The sequence below is a fragment of the Eleutherodactylus coqui genome, chromosome 6 (genome assembly GCF_035609145.1).
Source record: "Eleutherodactylus coqui strain aEleCoq1 chromosome 6, aEleCoq1.hap1, whole genome shotgun sequence".
In the NCBI taxonomy this organism is placed as follows: Eukaryota; Metazoa; Chordata; class Amphibia; order Anura; family Eleutherodactylidae; genus Eleutherodactylus; species Eleutherodactylus coqui.
Genome location: NC_089842.1, coordinates 173,113,821 through 173,134,771, shown reverse-complemented (window position 1 = coordinate 173,134,771; position 20,951 = coordinate 173,113,821). Strand labels below are relative to the sequence as shown.

At 41.9% G+C, this 20,951-nt stretch overlaps 1 protein-coding gene across 4 annotated transcripts in view; it reads left to right on the top strand.

Annotated features, from left to right (window-relative positions):
* The window catches only part of DAAM1 (dishevelled associated activator of morphogenesis 1), a 188,686-nt gene that overhangs the window by 29,316 nt on the left and 138,419 nt on the right, over window positions 1-20,951 (top strand). For 2 of the 4 annotated variants that reach the window (XM_066608227.1, XM_066608223.1), the window contains exon 2: window positions 15,786-15,827. The exons of the other annotated variants lie outside the window; for them this stretch is intronic. The gene's annotated coding sequence lies outside the window, so the exon portion shown is untranslated. The remainder of the gene's footprint in view (window positions 1-15,785; window positions 15,828-20,951) is intronic. 4 annotated transcript variants of the gene reach the window in all.

The window sequence follows — 20,951 nt, the reverse complement described above, 5'->3', positions numbered from 1 at the left end:
TATCACTTTAAGAATTGAGCATAACCCTCTAACAACTTGACTAAAGCCCCTTTTTCACGCTACGATTATCGCTTGTTAGAATTAGTGGTTTGCACAATAATTGTTCTGTGTGAACGCATGCAGTACAGGACCCATCAGTGATAAATCACAGATTGGATCTTTCATACAGATCTGAAAAAAATCCCCTCCTCCCAAACCAGTTCAAACACCATCCCCCCCTAAGAAACTCTGACCTGTCCATTCCTCCGTATCCCCAATGAAACCACTGTTGAAAAAAATCATCCATTAACCAAAACCCCAGGATTAGAATGAACCAAAATGGCACAGTTTTACAAACCTCTCCCGCCCACCCCCATGGAAAAGATCAAATGTACAAGAGGCGGCAAATGAGCTTGGAAATGTTATGAAATTAAAAAAAGCCAAATAAATCAACCCCGTGCAATACTAAATAATGCCACCAAAAACCTCTGTAAACACCTTGCATAGAAAAGAGGTCAAAATCCCAAACAAAGGGTTATCCTATAGTCCATCAAGTGACTTAAATCGTTTTATCAGAAATCTCACTTTACTTAGGCATTTAGCTATAAAAGGTTTCGAGGATTCCTCTAATCTCAAGCCCATTATTCTAAATAATCCCGTGCCTGAACAAGCGACCCACCCCCTCCTAAATACAACTGGAGGATGCAGTAGAACTGATGTTTCAGGAACCCATTGCCACTAATTTAAAACCCTCAAGCAACTTTTATCCCATGGAACACAAAGGACTATATATTGAGACTTTGTTATAAAAAGTAATGAATGATTTTATAATTTTTTCCAAAGAGAAATGGGGATTTTACAGTAACTTAAACAGGAACCAGATGATGACCCTGAAAAACCTATCCAGCAAGAGGGAAATGGTAATCAGAAATGCAGACGAGGGGGAGCTATAGTAATTATGGACAGTGACTTTTATGGTTCGGAAGCCCGAAGGATATTAGGGGACAAGGAATACTATATAAAACGTAATGGGAATCCAACTCTGAACATTAAAAAAAGTCACCGCTCCATTTAATTTATGATGCTTTTAGTAGAAATTGTTTAAAACTGAAAAGGATTTTATTTGCGCGAGTATTCCAGAAACTCCATATTCTTATTTTTTACCCATAATTCATGAATTCTTTAGGAACCCCCAGGATGCCTCATTATAGCTAGGATGGGCTCAATCACAAGTCATTTATCTGAATATGTAGATCACGAAGTACAATGCTTCATTATTAGAGATGAGTGAGTATACTCGCTAAGGCACATTACTTGAGCGAGTAGTGCCTTAGCCGAGTATTTCCCCGCTCGTCTCTAAAGATTCGGGGGCCAGGGAGCGGTGGGGGAGAGCGGGGAGGAATGGAGGGGAGATCTCTCTCTCCCTCTCTTCCCCGCCGCAACCCACCTGTCACCCGCGCCGGCCCCCGAATCTTTAGAGACAAGCGTGGAGATACTCGGCTATGGCACTACTCGCTCGAGTAATGTGCCTTAGCGAGTATACTCACTCATCTCTATTCATTACGTATCTACCAACCTACTTAAGGATTGCTGGAAATCATAACCATAAGTATGGTTATGGACATTCCATTGAAGGATTCTTATATTTGGGCCTCCCCAGATATCAAATCAATGTACACTAATATTCCCCATGACGGTTCATCACTTCTTAGACCCCGACCTCTTGATGCCTACTTACCAAAGAATCTTTATTTTAGATGGCATTCGTTTTATGCTAACGAGTAATTATTTTACCTATAACAATAGCTTTTGTCTGCAGAACAGAGGGACCGCGATGGGGACAAAATTTACACCTAGTTATGCAAACCTCTATATGGGTGCATTCGAAGTGAGAGAACATATTGATGATGTTTTTTTGATCCTATTAAATGGCCTAAACTAGAAGTTCAGGATTTTATTTTAGACCTTACTGCGAACACTTGGGGTCTGCGGTTTATAGGCAATATCCATACCAGTCAAATGTTTTGTTGTTTGTTTTTTTTTTTGTTTTTTTTTTTTCTACAACTTTATGCATCTGAGGACCAGATCTACCCAAAAACCCACTTGAGAGCTGTTGATGCGAATAGCTGCCTAGATTTTTCAAGCTGTCATGCAAGGAAATGGAATTTAAATATTGCTTATGGGCAATTCTGGAGAATCCGTAGAAATTGTACCACAGACTCAGATTTTATTTGACAATCTAACATTCTCAAAAAAATGATTTAACGAAAATGGATACCCAAGGACGCTATAAATTGAGGCTTTTTGAGAGCACAACCGTGAGGCCAACTAGTGGGCCTGAAGACGTCTGTGACAGTTGAGGACCATAACTGCAGGACATTGCTTATGACTCTTTTTAATACCCAACCCTCCCGCTTGAAGGCATTAGGAGATGATATGGGGGGACCCTTTGCTTACTAATACCCTCTTTAGTTACCCCCACTCTTGTTAGGGATTTCTTTATTTTAGCCCTTCACCCAGGAACATGGTCACTACTTGGAATGCACAGAAAAAAAGTAGTATTGATCAAATTATTCCACAGTGCAAGACTAATGATTTAGTGTTTTTGTGAGCCATGTGTATTCCTTCTGTAAACTTTTAAAGTGACTATATATCGGCTCACTGTGCTGTGTTTTTCCAGCCTTCCGTCAGGCAGGTGTTCTCTACAGGATGCTAAAGATTGTGGCAAAATCAAAATTCCTTTCTTTATCAGGAGAAAGCAACTCATTTTCCTGGTTTGAAAGATTATTTCAACACTACAATAACTTTCTTTACACCAATATACATGAGGTTGAGATGGACTAGATAAAGGCACAGGCTGCAGCATTGTCATACTCCACATAGCGCCGTCTGAGGGAGCCCAACGCTCCGCAGATTGTGTTATGATACAAAATTAATGAGGCATTGTGTCTGTGCTCGGATTCTTGCCAACTATGAAGAAGTGAGTATTACGTGATCTTTGGCTCCTGCAGTATATCATGGAAGGATTTTTATTTTAATTTTTTTTGCGTTTTACCACTGTAGAATAAGGGAATGCACAGGGTGGCATTTTTCGGGGGTTAACATGTAGTGTCTCTAGCAACTCAGTTTCTTAAAATTGGTCCATTTAAATTGGCTGTGAGATGAGGGCAAGGCATACTTAATTACTTTACCTCCTGTTTCTGCCATAGTAGTCGGTCAAATCTAATAGATCGTATGTGCTTTTGTTGTTTTTGGAGGGGTTTGTCGTTTTCCATTGTGTGGGGTATAGTTTTCTTTTTTATGATAGGCCATCAGTGTCTTATGGAAAGGGATTTGAATTTGGCACCACATTGATGAGTAGGAAGAAGGCATAATGTTGCTTACTGGAGCACCATTGCCACTTCTGTATGGTGCCTGATGGTACCTCAGCCAATTCAAGTAAATGTGCACAGAGGGGTCCTTTTTAAAGATATCGTTCAATTTATTTATTTTTTTTAATTGGAATGTACGAAATTGAACAATAATCACGCCGTGTAAATGCTGCCAGCGACTGAATGACAAGTAATGATAATTCGTTCACTTTGTTGTTCGTGGTTCAGTTTGGGCAGGCATAAAAATCAATCGACAATCTATCTGCCTGTATAAATGCGTATTCATTCATCTATGAACTGCTCGTTTTTTGTTAACGGAGATGGGCAGTCCTTTATGAGGTGCGCTAAATGCCGAAAAATAGAACAGACTCTGCTTGAAAATGGTGAATGCCTTTCTGAAAGACTCCATTGAAAACAATGGGAGCGTTATACCGTGGTGCTGAAACGCAGCGGTAATTATGGAATAAAGCGCTTGTGTGAGGGAGGCCTTAGTTTTGCTGATCCCTGTGAATCCCAGTGGTCAGACTCGCAGAATTGTACCTAGATGGTCTACATTAACGATAAGCCATTAAGTGAAAATCCCAAGAAACGCTTCATTTCCTGTTCCGTATATAAAACCAGCATATTCTATAGCACTGTACACCGATTGCAATTGCTTACATAAGTCTTTGTATTTTACATATAGCAGCCGTGTCATCATCCACATTTTGTTAATGAATGTTGCCATCTCTTCTTCAATCCAGGTCTTTGGATCTGCTTGGTTTCTAAGAGTGATTACTCTTTTCCTGTATTTTGTTATTGGATGACCAGATATTTATGGAAGAGAAATATCTTTATCTTCATGTGCATAAGGGCAAAATTCCATTTTAAAAAGGTATACACTATAATTCAGAGCAGAATCAGAAACAAAAAATAGGTCTTTGGGCCTCATGGTGGACATTTAGCACTATATTCTAGGTTGTGGGTTAGCTAGACGTAATACATAAGAACGTATACATAAAAATTTAAAGGACAACAAGCTTTTCACACAACTTAGGCTCCCTTAAAGGGGTTGTCTCGCACCTATTTTTTTTTCAATAGGCCCCCCATTCGGCGCGAGACAAACCCAAGGGATGAGTTTAAAAAAATAAGTAAATAAATATATATATATATTACTTACCCGAATCCCCGCTCTGCGACGACTTCGTTCTTCCTTCTCCAAGATGGCCGCCGGGATCTTCACCCATGATGCACCGCGGGTCTTCTCCCATGGTGCACTGTGGGCTCTGTGCGGTCCATTGCCGATTCCAGCCTCCTGATTGGCTGGAATCGGCACACGTGACGAGGCGGAGCTACGATGACGACGCGGGACCAGCTCTCCGGCACGAGCGGCCCCATTCACCAGGCAGAAGACCGGACTGCGCAAGCGCGTCTAAAAACGCCAGAAGACAGCGAATTTAGACGGATCCATGGCGACGGGGACGCTAGCAACGGAGCAGGTAAGTGAATAACTTCTGTATGGCTCATAATTAATGCATGATGTATATTACAAAGTGCATTAATATGGCCATACAGAAGTGTATAACCCCACTTGCTGCCGCGAGACAACCCCTTTAATAGCCTGTGTGTCTCATAAATCTTATAATATACTTTTATTAGAAATTCTATTTAACCACTGTGAATCAATGCTAACTTGGCTGCCACTAGAGGTCTCCCTTCCAGCCCCTCTCCAATCCACTGCCTGTTGTTTGGTATTGAGCTCCTGTAGTAGAGCAGTTCTTATTTGTGTGGGAGGAGCTATCTTCACAAGCTGACAGCTCTGTAGATTCTGTGTCTGCCCCTCTTGTTGCAGCGTGTGTGCGTACGCATGTTATATTGGGTGTACAAACCATTTAGCTAGAATCTCTCTGAATGCCTGACTCCTACAATTACCAGTGAACTACCAGCAAAATTCTAGGCTTGCCAGACATTGCCTATAATATGCAGCGAATGGAGTCAATGAAAGTACATTGATTTTCATTGATCCATTTACACTTTCATATATTTATTATTACTGCCATACGCGGCAATGCGCCGGCTCACACAACGATAAAACACCACGTTATACACGCAGCGTTTTACCATGCGCCCGTGTGGGCCCGGCCTTACTCTAGCACTTTTTTAATTCATTGAGTTTTTACAATACTTCTATAAACACTAAACAAAAATGTTTTTTTTACTGCATCTGTTCTCGTTTCAACAGGAAAACTGATCCTGACCTTGCTTCCCAAGAGAAAAAAAACAGTATTAAACAATAAAATATTGTCATCCGTGCAGAATGCATTATCATATCAAGCTACAAATACGCTATTATCTACATCGCACTGACAACCCCAGAGAATTGAAATGCAAACTGAACTGCTTTCAAAGCTTGACGGCTAGAAACCAGCACAGTGCTGTTACATCCTTTCTTCTGATGGTTGTCAGTGGGAAAGAAGCAATTGGCTGAAAAGATTGCAGAGGTGTTTGCCCAAACTGTGCAGAGTTGGGGTGGGGGGGGGGGGTGTTTGCTTTAAAAATAATGTTGCGTTCCACTTTTGCCAGTCTTCGCATTTGCTTCATACATCGTCTCCTTTTAGGACATTTGGTCGCAGAGTTTGTAGTTTTTTGTTTTTGTTTTTTTCTTCCTAGCGTGGCACAGGAAAATCTGACTTTTCAGAATCCTATGCATGCGCTCATCCCATATACCGGTAAGTCTATGGGAGAGCACTCGTGATCTTCAGAGGGTAAGACCGCTGGGTTTTGAGAGCGGGCGAGTATATAAAAAATACATCACTGGGATCCCTGTCACATCCCCTAATGGCACCCTAAGTTATTTACAGTACTGTGGGGACGTGACAGGTTCCCTTTAAGTGTTGTGGAGCCGATGTAATGGCTGCAAATGAGCAATTCTCTAATCATCCGTGCACAATGTAATGGAATAGTCCGATTTATTAGGACAGCAGTGGAGAAATCATTATCCCTCACGCTGTTGTCCTTCACATCCATTAGCAAAAAGCAGACTGTCATTTATGGCAACCTGTATTTTGTGTTGAGCATCAAACATATACTATCATAAAACAGCCTGTGCCTGCTTCTCCTAATAACAAAGTACATTGGGGATAAGCTACTTACAGAGTCTGCTAAAGAAACAAAACTTTTTTTTATTTCAATTTTTTTCTTTTACAAAGGGGAAACCTGCACAGTTAGCTAGCTTTATTTTTTTGCTTTTAATCAGAAGCAGATCATCAATGAGGTTGTACATAAGAACAGCCATCTGCTGAAGATTGTGGCATAGCCATCTGCAGTCAAGTTCATCCATCACATAGATAATGAAATAAACATAACCACTATGTCCTAGGTATAGTTTTTTAGCAATATGTTACTAGCTACTAGAGATGAGCGAGTATACTCGCTAAGGCACATTACTCGAACGAGTAGTGCCTTAGCCAAGTATCTCCCTGCTCGTCTCTAAAGATTCGGGGGCTGGCGCGGGTGACGGGTGAGTTGCGGCTTGGAGCAGGGGGGAGAGAGGGAGAGAGAGATCTCCCCTCCGTTCCTCCCCGCTGGCCCCCGAATCTTTAGAGACGAGCGGGGAGATACTCGGCTAAGGCACTACTCGCTCGAGTAATGTGCCTTAGCGAGTATACTCGCTCATCTCTACTGGCTACCTGTCGCCCTCTCCTCTTGCAACGTCATGGTCTGGTTTGACATACACGTCAAATCTGTCATCGCAATGCTTATTTGTTCAGCAACCAGCTCCGCAATTTTCAAAAAAACATATACTTTCAGATCATACAGACGTGCATGCTTATTTCAGCAGGGACAAGGGGGTAAGGTATTGCCAGACACCAATTCCCATTCCCAGACAGCCCAATGGTAGGAATGTACTTTAATAGCTGGCTATCTGTGGGTAATGCTTAATTGGCCACAGATAATGAAATTGGGTTGGTTGGCCCAGGCTTGTATATAGCATATGCTGTCGTTCTCCTATTAATGGAGCCTTGTTATGTGGGTCTCTTCAGATCTATATCTTGTAGGGGTTATGCAGTAACTCCGGTCATAGTACATAGGATGTCATAGAGTTCCTTACTCCCCAACCAAGTTCCTCCCAATAAGGAAACAAGTAACAGAACTGAATAAACACTGGGAACTGAATGTATCCTGTACACCTGGGTCCAAGAGGAAATGTCTGGCTAGGCTGTCTTTAAACCCTGTCTCCTGAGGATATAAACTTGAAAGTAAATATATCTGCTGTAACATTGTGACTTATCTGGAATTTGTCGTGTAAATTTTAATATGCGGGACAACAGTTGTTTCATGCTTTATACAGAAACCTAGTTTATTGAGGGATCTGCTGCTGTGGACATAGTTTGGCACAGGCCATCAACTCATAAACCGGAGGATCGTGAAAGTATGCCCTTTTACATAGCTAGATACATTTCCACTAACAAAGGCGGCATTGGCCGATATAGCAAGCTACTCGGAGTTGGGTTTAGAGATTGCAATAACCATACAGGTTTTTTTTAATACTGTGTGTTTACTGTCGCGATTACTGCAAATGTACACACTGGCAACAAATCGCTATAACCTACATCGCCCCGTGTAAAAGGCCCTTTAAAGGGGACTTGTGATCACTTTTGTGTGCATAAAACTAGCTATACCAGTAATAAGGCCAGGCTTACACGAACAGGTTGGATTCTGCTTGCATATATCTGCAGTGGAAGGCCTGTGAGTGATCATGGAAACGAATTGCGAATGGTCACATATGCGTGCAGTTTTTCCGCGCAGATGTACGCTGCTGTCCTGGGGGAGAACAATGGAGCTGTATGCAGATAACAGAGTACTTGTTGTTATCTGCATAAGGGCTTATTCCCACAAGTGTATATCAGACAGCGTTTTCACGGCCGGACAATATATGCTACTATCTGGGACGTAGAAGTTCGTGAATAGGTGCACAAATCTACCGTTTGTGCATCCGTTCACACGGCATGGGCCCCGGCGCATATATGCCGAGGTCACCATGCCGTCGCCCCTTTCTCCTCCGTCCCCCTCGCAGGCTCACCTCTGCTCTCCTCCCTGCTCATTCTTTGCAATGGGAGGGGATGGGGTGGAGCTAAGCACCGCCCAGTCCCGCCTCCTCCCATTGCTGGATGTGGACAGGGGGAGGGGAGCAGAGGGAGGGAGTTAAGCAGCCACGCTGCTAAACTGCCTCCCAGGACTATATTGGCCTGGCCAGGCACTTTTACGTCTCAGGAATACAGCCATGTGATCTGATGCACTTGAATCCAATGCATCAGATCACGCCGTATATCGGCTGACCGTGAAAACGGATGGCTGATATACGCTCGTGGGAATAAAGCCTAAAGCAAAGGGAGCTTCATTTAAATGCAAATGATGCTAATAAGCTTCTAATGGGCATTAGTTCCCATTAGTAGCTATGCAAAATGATTGCTCAAAACTGTCATTCATGCTGTCTTTTGAGCGATCATCTTTGCGTGTAAATGGAGCTTTATGTACACAAAGTGATAGCAAGTTTTTTGCATTAGTTGTTTTTGCACAGATTTAGGTCAGGTGACCAAGAGAAGTCTTTTATAGACTGTGTTACATTATCACTTCCACCAGCTGATAATCACATGGAGGTTTCGCAATCTTTTTTATCTTCCCTATTTACTGGATTTTAGCCTGTTAGACATAAGATAGGATTTTGGTGGGTTTTTGTAAGGGGTCGCCAGTGAGAACTATTAGATTGGATAGCAGCCATAGACTTTTACGAGCAGCAGATACCGATGCATTAATTGGCTTCATATGAAATTGGCCCTAGAGTGTATGTGTGCTATAGGCAAATTAAATTTGGGAACTGCGACTATTGGATGGTTACAATCTCTGTACAGCACTGCGGAGAATGTTAGTATATCAGAAAGTAAACCTAAAATAAAATGGTACATCCTGTTGACGGCCTAAGACACTCACACTGATGTTGTGGCTTCTGTTTTATAACCGAGTCCTTGACACGGGGCCGGATCCATTGTATGTGTTATCCAAGTGGCAAACTATGGACCCCATTGACTTGTAATGGAGTTCTGGCAAAGTTTCCATCTCTTTGATGGCAAAATAAGTAACTACGTGCTGCGCTGTTCTTGCTGTGAAAGCTTGAAAGCCCGGTGAGCACTCTTAATACCAATGTGAATGGAGCATTATGCAGCATAGTGTTGGACAGTGCAAGTACTGTTCACATTAATCGTTATTGCCAGTCGGAGGCCAAGTTTAAAAAGAAAGTCAGTGGATCCCAAACAGTGTGAATTAAGGATTTGTACTATACCCTCAGTTGGATCCACTCTTGTCCATGCGTCCTCTCAGGGATGTCTGTGAGCCAGTCTTCAGATATGCTAAGTAAAGGCCCTTTTACACACAAAAGATAATCGCTCAAAAGATAGCTTTCGAGCGATCATTTAGCACAAACTACTAATTGTTTTATAAATGTGTGTGAGCCGCCGGGAGCTATATTCAGAGAACAGCGGGTGGTCTGTTCTCTGAATACATTCCCTTTGTTCTGCTGCGAGACTGACAGCTGAGACAATGTAATCCCCGCAGAGAAGACAGCATGAAGTCCCTGCTATCAGCTCTTTTGCTGAACAATGGATTTTGTGCCGAACATATAAAATCATTGTTTGGCAGAAAAGGGAAAGATAGACATATTTACACGCAACGATTATCGCTCAAAAGATAGCTTTTGAGCAATAATGGTTGCGTGTAAAAGGGCCTTAAGATTATCTCTTTCACTGGCTGACCTGGCCCCTCTGGGTTCCTCATGCTTGGCCATTGATTTGATGGCTTCAATTTCATTTGAAATTATGTCTAAACTTCCCTGGTGATGACCGTTGATTGCTTGTAAGGTTTCAGGAACTACACACATGGCTATCAGATACCTTGTGTTTTTATAGAAATAGTTGTCTTGGGTTCCTTCACGTCCACGTAGGAGGTTCCATTTGGGAGCTCGGTCTCTGAATTATGTTTAAAAATAGGACAAAATGTCAAACTGCCGATGTCAAACTGTAAAAGTCAGCATGATTCTGTTGGAAATTCCAAACAATGTCTACAGCTCACAGCTGTATCTCAGTTTTGGTTTTGGACATTATCCATGTATTTATAGTTTAAACCTCCTGGCCTCACCTTGTTGTTAAAGGTGTTCATACTTCTTCATATTTTGTATACATTGTGCCAGTAAAAACTAGAAATGGGGTGACAGAAATCTGGTATTGAGTAATGAAGTATTACAGTATTAGTCAGCTCATACATGACATTTTTCTGCGTGTTTTCGCTACTGTGATATATAATCACTGTGCCAAAAGTCCTCATAATGCCCTGTTTTGTTTTTTTTTCTTTTTGTTTTTTTACTGGACACTTTCACCATTGACTTCTCACTTCTCAGGTTTTTCAGAACATGACTTTCAGTAACCAAATCAAGTGTCTTGCAATCACCACTGATACATTAATCCAGAATAGACTATTTCTCGACACTGATTAAAACGCAGTATTTGTAAAATATATATCGAATTCTATGTCCATGCGTGTGCTAAAAAGTTAACATAAATGTAAGAAATTTTTTTTTGTTCTGTTTAAAGCCTAAAGTTGGTGTTTTTACACCAATAATTTTCCTATTCCCAAATAAATATGCATGATTTAAAAAGAAAATCTCCTCAAATCCTAACCTAAACAGCCTTAATGTCAGTGCTTACACTCAAGATCAAAATCTTCCCTCCAGAGAGGTTTTCCTTAATAGATTCCCTGACACTTGTTTATCATCTCAAGAATGTCATTATCAGAGATGCTATTACAGAGAACCTGTCATCTGCGTAAAGCACTATAAACTAATTTATGGTAGTGTTATGGGAGCCGCCGGATGTATTTTTCATACTTCCCCGCTTCCTGGTTCCCACAGTGCCCGCCAGTGAAATCCATGCGCTGGCCAAAAATTTGACATGTGCTCTTCAATAAACTTGTAAGCCAAACCTCCGACTCCTTTTATATATAATTAATATATAATATCTGACTGTGACACCCCCAAAATGGGCCATCCATTCCATGACTCTGACTCCACAGTACTGTCTACCACACATGGTTTAAATGCGGAGAATTGAGATCTTTCTAGGGAAAAAATAGGGAAGATTATCAATGATTTGTTTTGATTTATATATACATCTGTCTACAGAATTGATCCTTCTTAACTAAGACGAATCACCTAAAATCTTAAGCGACAAGTCAATAATCCCACATTTAGTACATGTGGCTTAAATTTTAATACCCAAATAATGGAAAGAGCAGTCTACACCCTCAATTAAGGAATGGCTCACTGAGTCCAATGCAATTTATTCTTTTGCGAAAATTATATGGAAATGTACACAACGTTTGGATTTATATACTGCAATCTGAAATTGATGGGCAGATTTTCAGAAATTCCACAGAATCTGTTCTTTTTCTATAAATGCCTCCCCCCCCCCCCCCCCCCCTCCTTATGGGACCAGTTGGTTGACTCCTACAGGACAAAATTTTTCCCCACAATCTTTGCTTTGTTTAAAGGCTGAGGAAGACCCTATTCTAGGTTGAAACGTGTTGCCTGTTTTCATGAATAAAAGTTGATTTTCTTTGGAGCTGGCCTGGCATTTAACATGTGTCAGCCCTTGGCAAGCAGCTCCAAGTATAGCTGGTTGTCCTTATGGTACTTGCAATATCAGTCTGGTTTTCAGTATAGGGCACAGCTTTTGGCGATGAGCCAGCACGACTATATCGAGTAAGAGCATTCTCTTTTGACATTTTCTGTCAACTGTTGATTTTTTAAAAAATTTTTAATTACTACACCCGATAACGCGCCGTTTCCTACCTTCCTTATGTTCCTCCCATCTCGGAGATTTACCAAGTTGATTGTCTTTGGCTAGAATGCTGTCTTGTTTCTCTGAAACTATAAATCTACAAAACATTATTTATCAATAATCTACTTCAGAAACCTGCATTTTACGAGCCTCGTCATGTGTTGGGATACAACCTGTAGTATAACTGGCACTTAGGACAATTGTATGCAATGTGCAGATACCTGCTGGAACAGGCAAAGTGCAATTACAATCTCTTTCTATTTTTGTGCATGAGGCTTGATAAATAACAGGTTTGTTGGTTGATTTCATACCTGTCAGCAGGTAATCGCTGATTACAAAAGTGAGACATGACATCAGCGCGGCTGCAAGACTTCTCAACAATAATGGCAAGGTTACAGCTAGGTTTGCCACAAGTAAAGTTACACATACATAGAATTTGACACGAGTCAAGAAGACAACACTGCCTGGGGTAACGATCCCAAAATAGCGTAGGGCGGTGAGAAATTTCCTATTCCCCTCAGTTGCCCCGAGTCCTGTTGGCACACAGATGTCACAGTGCATATAGTCTTCAAATCACAAATGTAGTTTTAAAGCTTACTTTTCCCAGTACTCAGTACTCATGATTTTAGTATAAAACCTGTATTCCTTTTGCTACTAGCATGCAGGGCACCATTACTGTTAGTTGCCATTGATTTGAAAATGGTCTATTCTTTTAGAATCAGTAGTGGCTTTTGGACATTAGTCAAGAAGTAAACTATTTTCAGCAGACCTGGAGGCAATTATATTTAAAACAGTGGTAGCCCGCCGAGCTTATTATTGGGGCTTCAAAGGCAGCTATCTACTCCACAAAATGGGCACATCTTACATTCCCTGTCCTCTAGTTCCAGCAGTTGGACCCCTACCAATTGGACCTCATTGACATTTGTAATCTATTTGTTGATGTTTAGCACAGAAAAACCTTTTTAGAGCTAATGGGGTCAAGATAAGCAAACTGACTATTACAGGATATGACCCTTTTTTTGGGGGGGGGTAAACCCCTTGAATGTCTACGTGAAATGCATTCAAAGGAATCCAAAGGATTCGTTTATAAGCTTCACCAGGGTCTACTTATTACTGTTCCAATGATTGAAAAATTTTTTGTTTTGATCTGGCGATTGGCTTGGGGCTATCCAGAATCTGCTGTTTTACTGCAAATTGCCACAGTTTCACAACTATTTAGCGAGAAGAACTCTAAGTAGGCTCGAAAGCTCGCTATAACATCATGTATTTTTGCGAGCTATTAAAAGGTATCATATCTACAAGATTACTTGGTTTCTCTTACTGAGAACAACAACATACAGCTAACACAAGTGACACAGGTGTATAATAGTGGCTCATTAGCTGGCTGTCAACACCCTCAGACTACACACCAGCAGATGGATGTGGACTCGGCACTGAATGACAAGGTGCATATGCCGATGCCACTGTCACATAGGGCTGGGCAGCCTTCATGACCCCAGCCTGGATCCACTTCCATATTGCGGCTGACATGCGACGACATTGACGCGGCTTGCACACCGTGACAACTACTCTGTATATGAGGGGGTACAGCCCTTTTTTTCAATGAGCTGTGTATTGGAGACCTCATCGCAGCTAATCTCCACCCACACGCTCAGGGAAAACTGATAATTTGAGATAGAGTTTGCAGAGGAGGGCTTCTACAAAATACAGGATACAAGTTATAGAATGGCCAGAAATAATATTATTCCCCAGGGCAGCTTACACTGAGAAGTCATCTGAAAGGTTAGGTATACTTTAAATGTGAACCTGACGGAGTATTCAATAGAACATAAACTAGTTATACCAAAATATAGCAAATTATTCAGAATCCTCTATCCCAGCGGTGTGCAGAGTTCAGCTATTTTCCCTGCTTGTCTATCACCTTGCTGCCTGATGGTCTGCACTTTGCTGACCTTCAAGACCCTGCTAGAAATCTCCACACCAAGGTCACTCGGGCAAGTAAACATATTTAATTAGTAGTCCAGTCGCCTCTAGGTGTGATTGTGTGGCTTCCATGTGTTCTTATGTGCCTATAGTAAATTTGCTGTAGATACTGTGTTGGCCAGGCCCCTTTAACGAGCGATCGACAAGATACCATGTTGATCAGTGCTTGCTTGGTGTGTGCAGCAGTAACAATCGCTTGCTAGTATGCGGACAAACGATGGTTATTACAATTGTTCATCCCAATACACATTGCAACACACCTCCCTATTTACTTGGAAAGATATAATGTTGACGCGCGAGACTTTTTATGTCCACATAAACAATGTGAGCAGCAGTTCAGTGCAAACTTTCATGCCCTTGTAAAAGGGCAACACTGCAGAACAACTTTCTGTGCCTCTTGTCTTGATCAGTTAGGAGCAGGCAATCTTCGATTTCTATGTCTTTTCTGTAGACTGTTCGTACCAGATCTCCAGACGATGCAAGATTGAGAGATCCTAAATTGATTGGTCAATGAAAAATTGCAGCATGTTTTAGCTCGGCGCGTATTACACGCTAAGATACTACATGGCTATGGGTGGCCTTCAGCAGGTATGTAATGTGATCAGTTCCTTTCCAGGCCAGTGTGCTTGTGTACTGACCTTATTTCTACAGGAAGCAGACAGCTCTGTTCTCATTACAGTGGTCAGGCTTAGTATTGCAGGACAAGTTTACATTGAATTGAATGGGAACTTTACCAGTAGTTACCAGGTCAGACCACTACAGTGGGAACGGAGTTGCACTGGCACAAACTACTTATTGACAGGACCCTGGTGGCAGACACCTGCCGATCTATTATTGATGGCCTATCCTGAACACAGGACATCAATATTTTACAACTGGACACCCTCTTGAAAGAAAATCTGTCAGATGAATAGAGGTTTGAGGAGCAGAACTCGCATAGTATTACTACGGCAGTGTCATCATGTCTGTCAGGGTCTGGTTACGAGCACAATAAGCTAAGTTATGGTGCTGATAAGGCAAGTTACCAGGATTAAAGTTTTTGTTTTTTTTTGTTTTTTTTTTATAGTTGCCTCCCATTGCCGGTGTACACGTTGAAATTCGGAGGTTCCTCCGACCACCGCAATGGACCAATTGACTATCTAATGCAGAGTTTCTCAAACTTAGTTACTATAGGATATCCTGAAAACCTGACCAGTTGGGGGTCTTAAGAACTGGAGTTTGGGAAACGTGTGTGTGTGTGTGTGTGTGTGTGTGTGTGTCAGTGTGTGTGTGTGTGTCAGTGTGTGTCAGTGTGTCAGCAAGCGAGAGGAAAAGAAGGGTCAGGCATCTTGGACTTTAATGTGCCCGATCCTTTTTTTCCTCCCTAGCAGATAGGCTACTACAAGCGGGGTCTGATAGCAGCATATTCCCCTCTGATTATTGAGAACACATGCATACTTGGCTGGGTGAGCATGCATGTGTATCTGCAGAGTATGGTCAGCATTAGTCACATTGTGCGTGTTCTTGAGCAATGCATGGATTTTTATCTTGCATGAGATATTGTAGGGTCAATGTAAAAAAAAAAAGTATTTTTCTTTATTTTCAGACACCCGTGTGAACCTTGCCATTAAGCTGTAGAAAGACTCGGGTAAGTGAACAATGCGAAATGGTCTAGATACACTTTTTCTCTTCCTTTCATATGGCTGGGAGCAGACGTTACTGTACCAACCTATTATGCACTTCATCTCCTTAGCATATTATGGCAGCTAATCAGATTTGCCAAGGAAGAAATGCATTTCTTTCAGCTAAACCTAAAAGACAAAGCTAATTTCCATAAAGAGCCAGTATATAAAAATGTCATGTCTGGAGACCTCTTAAAAGTCCTTAGCATTGGCTCTGTAGTGCTGGCTGTTGTGAATTGTCAGTCCTTGGGCGTGGAGATGTGAACTGCAGTCACCATTCATCAGTCCTTCATTATGATTTCTGCTGGTGGAGTCAACCTCTACATACATAATGACAACTTTTATCTCAGGTATTTAGCATTCTACTCCTGAGTGTTCACAAAGATGGTTCTTGTACTATGAACCAGTACTGTAAGCAGTTCTAGAATATACAGATGGGACAAATTTTAGATTGGTTGTGACTACATGGTGCAGAACGTTATTTTATCTTAACCCATTAAATAGCTATTGTTCTTTTATCTTAACCTAAACCATTGTAAAGCAACTAAAGGCCCATTTACAAGCAAAGATAATCTTTCAAGGGATTGAAAGATTGACAGTTTTAGCGATCGTTTTGCATAAAGTGTTAATGGACAGTAATGTCTATTAACTAGAGATGAGCAAACGTGCTCGGCAACGCCCCTTTTTCGCCCGAATACCGCGATTTTCGAGTACTTCCGTACTCGGGCGAAAAAATTCGGGGGTCGCCGCGGCGGCGCGGGGGGTTGCAGCGGGGAGTGGGGGGGAGAGGGAGAGAGAGAGGGCTCCCCCCTGTTCCCCGCTGCTACCCCCCACGCCGCCACGCCTCTCCCCGCCCCCCGGCGCACCCGAGTACTTTTCACCCGAGTAGTGAAGTACTCGAAAATCGCGGTGCTCGATTGCGAAATCGCCCTTACCAAGTACGTTCGCTCATCTCTACTATTAACGCTTTATCAGCTTTATTTGTGTGTAAAAGGGTGTCCGGGAGCTGTTTGCAGAGCATAGCATTTGATCTGAGCTTTGCACACAGCTGCACTGTTCTTGCACGGGCTTTCGGCAGAATACAATGTAATGTCCGACTCCCTGTTATCTCTCTCTGGCTGAACGATGGATTTTAAGCTCACCTTAAAATCCTCATTCAGCCGGAGAGTGAGCGATGGCAGCGTTTACACACAACGATTATCGCTCATATGCCATAGTTTGAACGAATTCTGAGCGATAATTGTTGCATGTAATTGGGCCTTAAAAGTGTAATGGTCCATTTAAGCGATGCCCAACACTCGTCTTAGTGATGCTAGCTCCCGCACTGTTAGAGGAGAGAGTATCGCTTGCATCGACTCAAAGCACTGCTGGCATGGAGGTGGAGCAGGCTGGGGAGCCTTCTCTCCCTCCCGCCTCCATTCACTGTAAGAAGACAGTCATTCAGAAGTGAGCGACTGCTGTGTACACTGAACAACGCGTCATTCAGTTTTCTATGTGCAGTAACTGAACAACTCAGTGTAAAAGGGAATTAAATAAACCACCCTGATATCACAGATACCATGTTAAGAGTCAAGCTAAAGAAAAACCTATCTGTATAATGGTACGGGAACCACTCTCTAGCAATAATAGTCTGGCATAGTATAGGAAGATGAAAACCCCACTGCTGCGGTATGATTGGCATATAATTTACCCCATTTTGGCAGCCTGTACTCTGTAAATAGACCACTAGACAAGCAGTCCATAAACGGTATACAGGCTGCTGGAGATGGCCCAAGTGTTCTGCTCAGTGCATAGGTAAAGAATTGTATCAGCTGCTGCACTGAACCCTCATTTGTAAACCAATCTCAATGTCATGCACGTAATAGTGTTACCACGTGACCGAGGGTCTGGAAATCCGTCCACCCCGATGCACACGTTTTGACCTTAGCGTCGTTCAGGAAATCCCTGTGCCCTCTGGACGAAGCTAAAGGCGAAACATGCACGTCGGGGCGCAGGGATTTCCAGACCCTCGGTTATGGGGTAACATTTTATTATGTGCATGACATTAAGCTTGGTGGCGCCTACTGTAGGTTGATATGAGTATGATTTTCTTTAGGAACTTCTTATATGTGTGACCTGAGGTGATGCTGTTTTTTTTTTTTTCATGTTTTCATTATATATGTCATTTTTAATAAACAATTTTTTATGATTTCTGTAATTCTGTTTTGGACATCGATTTTGGTGATGCCTTAAAAAGATGTATGTGCAGGTTTAAAGCCAATTAGTGAGGTCAGTAAAAAGGCGTTTTGGCCATTGTAAAGGGGTTATGATGACTCATTTTAAAGAAGACTTATCTCTCCACACATGTCTGCTTTTGTAAATACTTCTATTCCCCGTAAAATACCAATTCTGGCACATCTGGAACATCTTTTCCTAGAACTGTACACTGCAATATTTCAGTTATTCCTGGAAATAGATGAATACATTGACAACTGGGTGTCACAGTTCCCTATGTTAATAGGCTGTGCTCCTAGACAGTCTGGCCCTGTCCTGTTGCTGCAGCAGATTGGAACTCTACCCAATGTAGAAGAAGGGACAACTCGTCCACAAACGGATCAAGGATTGTATCGGGTATACAAGCTACAGTGTGTTTGTAGTCAGGATCTGACTCTTCCCCTGGTAAGTATACTCATCCATTTAACTGTGGAGTCGGTAGCCACCCAGTCCAGGTCTTTGACCACATAAGTGCATATAGTGTGTGGTTGACATCACAAGAGGGTGAGTGTACCAGCTGTCATTTTCTTAACTTAGAGCCTCGTGTGGTGCAGAGCGTTAAGGCTTCAGAAATGTAGTCCTAAGCTCTCACGACCTGAAGGTTGCGAGTTCAATCCCCGCCTGGTTCAGGTAGATGAATCAAGGTTGACTCAGCCTTCCATCCTTCCGAAGTAATTAAAATGAGTACCCAGCTTGGTGGTGGGTAATCAAGGTTGACTCAGCCTTCCATCCTTCCGAAGTAATTAAAATGAGTACCCAGCTTGGTGGTGGGTAATAACTAAAATTACCTGAAAGCGCTGTGGAATAAGTTGCTGCTATACAAATAACAACAAGATTTAACTTCTTTCTATTCACTTCTAATAGTGTAAGGACACACCTTATTATTACCCTATTCATATGTTTCCAGGAGGTATCGCAGAGGAACAGAACAATGCAAAGTTCTAAGCAAAGATGCTAATTTCTAAAATTTTTGCGAAATTCAGTATTTCCATTACCCGACAACAGGTTAATGAGCATTAATATATACACTCTGCTGTACATGGGGTTCAGTTTACAACAAGGGTTAAATGTCTTGGGGAATTTATCAGCTCTTGGCGCTGGTGGTTGCTTGATAAATCTTTTCCTGTGCTAATGCAGAACACTGCTGGGACCCCCCTTTGCTGCAGCAGATCGCTGATGAAATGTCGCGTCTGGTTAGCATTTCAGGTTTGCTTGTTAAAGACTTGTTTCCCTTTTGAAGTTTGCGTTGACCTAGGCATGCTTCTAATTGTATCAGCTGTAACATTCAGCCTGTTTGAAGAGCTCCTGTTGTAAAAATAAATGACCCCTTCACACAAGACATGTTTTCCATAGGGAGTTTCTACCCAAAATGGACTAGTCTTAGGTACGGCACTGATCCTCTACTATGCAGTACATGGCTATTACGTAATACAATTATTTCATTTGGTTTCTTTTCCTCTTCTTTCCAGTAGTTCTACTACAAATTAAGTACAGAATCATGTACCAAATTTTAGTCATCGCACCTTTGATATAGAGATCCAAATCCAGTATATAGCAATATAGTTCAATGCTAAAATGCTAACTGCCTGCAACTGCCACTAGGGGGAGCTTGCTGCAGACTTGTATACACAATGTGCTATAAACTTACCCTGTCCTCCCTGTAGGCAGAGATGGTACTGGCTCTAGTTGGTCATTTGATTTGTTTGGATGCATCATAAAAAACCTAGCATAGCACAGAGAAGATAAAGTAGGAAGAAATCTCAACTCTGCGTGTGATAAAGCTCATGTATTAAGAAATTAATCGGCACAGATTGTTGGACCTAAAAATAACAAGGTGTGAGAAGGGGACAAAGAAGTTGATATAGAACACGTTTTTCCAATAAGGATTATCATTGGGGAAACATTATGGCTCTGCTTTAATACTTTTATTATACCCCCATCCTGTTGGGGAATTCTACTTTACTGTTCTGTTTTTTTCCCCCCATTGGAGGACATTACTGCTGACTGTCTAAGAATTCATCTTACGGATGCATTGGGATTAGGAAGGATTATTGAGAAGAGACGTACATAAGTTTTATTGCACTTGGCACCCAAAAAGCAGCAATAATTGATAATTATATGCTGCGTACCGCCTGGCTCACATTTTTGTCTTGTGTTATTTATAACGGCGTGTTTGCCGTAGACTGTTATTTTACATCTTTTTTTAAATTCTTTTCTGCAAGTACTTTAATAATGTAACTGTTCTCGCCCATGGGGTTACTGCGATGGAGATGTAATGTAGGTAGGTTACTATAGCAACTAGCACCGCAGCTCTTTCTGCCGTCATGACTTTTTTTTTTTTTTTTTAGTCTTGATCACCTGAAAGAAGGTTTTGCATATCGTATATATTAGCCAAACCGTTGCGAGCCTAAAATAGCGGGATGCTCTTGTAGAGCCAAGAGCCCAGCAGCACCCGTGTAGCCTGCTGACAGTCCTCAGGACACACTTATGTTGCAATTGGCCTTTCTTTGTCTAAAGCTTATAAAGCCCCCGTGAATACAACTGGCTGCGATCTATGCGTCTACTGCGTTTTCTCTTAAATAAGTCATCTGGACAACTAATACAGCGGAACTGTCCCTATAATATGCTGCCCCTAATTATAGCAACTTATGATGGGGATGGAACCTCTGTAAGGTAATGTAATCCGAGGCCCACTGAGGTGACTCGTGTAAGGCTGGTGTCACTTTTTTGTAGGTTTTAATGCAGTTGGTTTCTTTTGTAGTTGGCAGAAAGAAAACTGCAAAAACGTTGCATCCAGATGTTCTCTGTAGGGCAGTTGTGAAATATGAAAAGCCTTA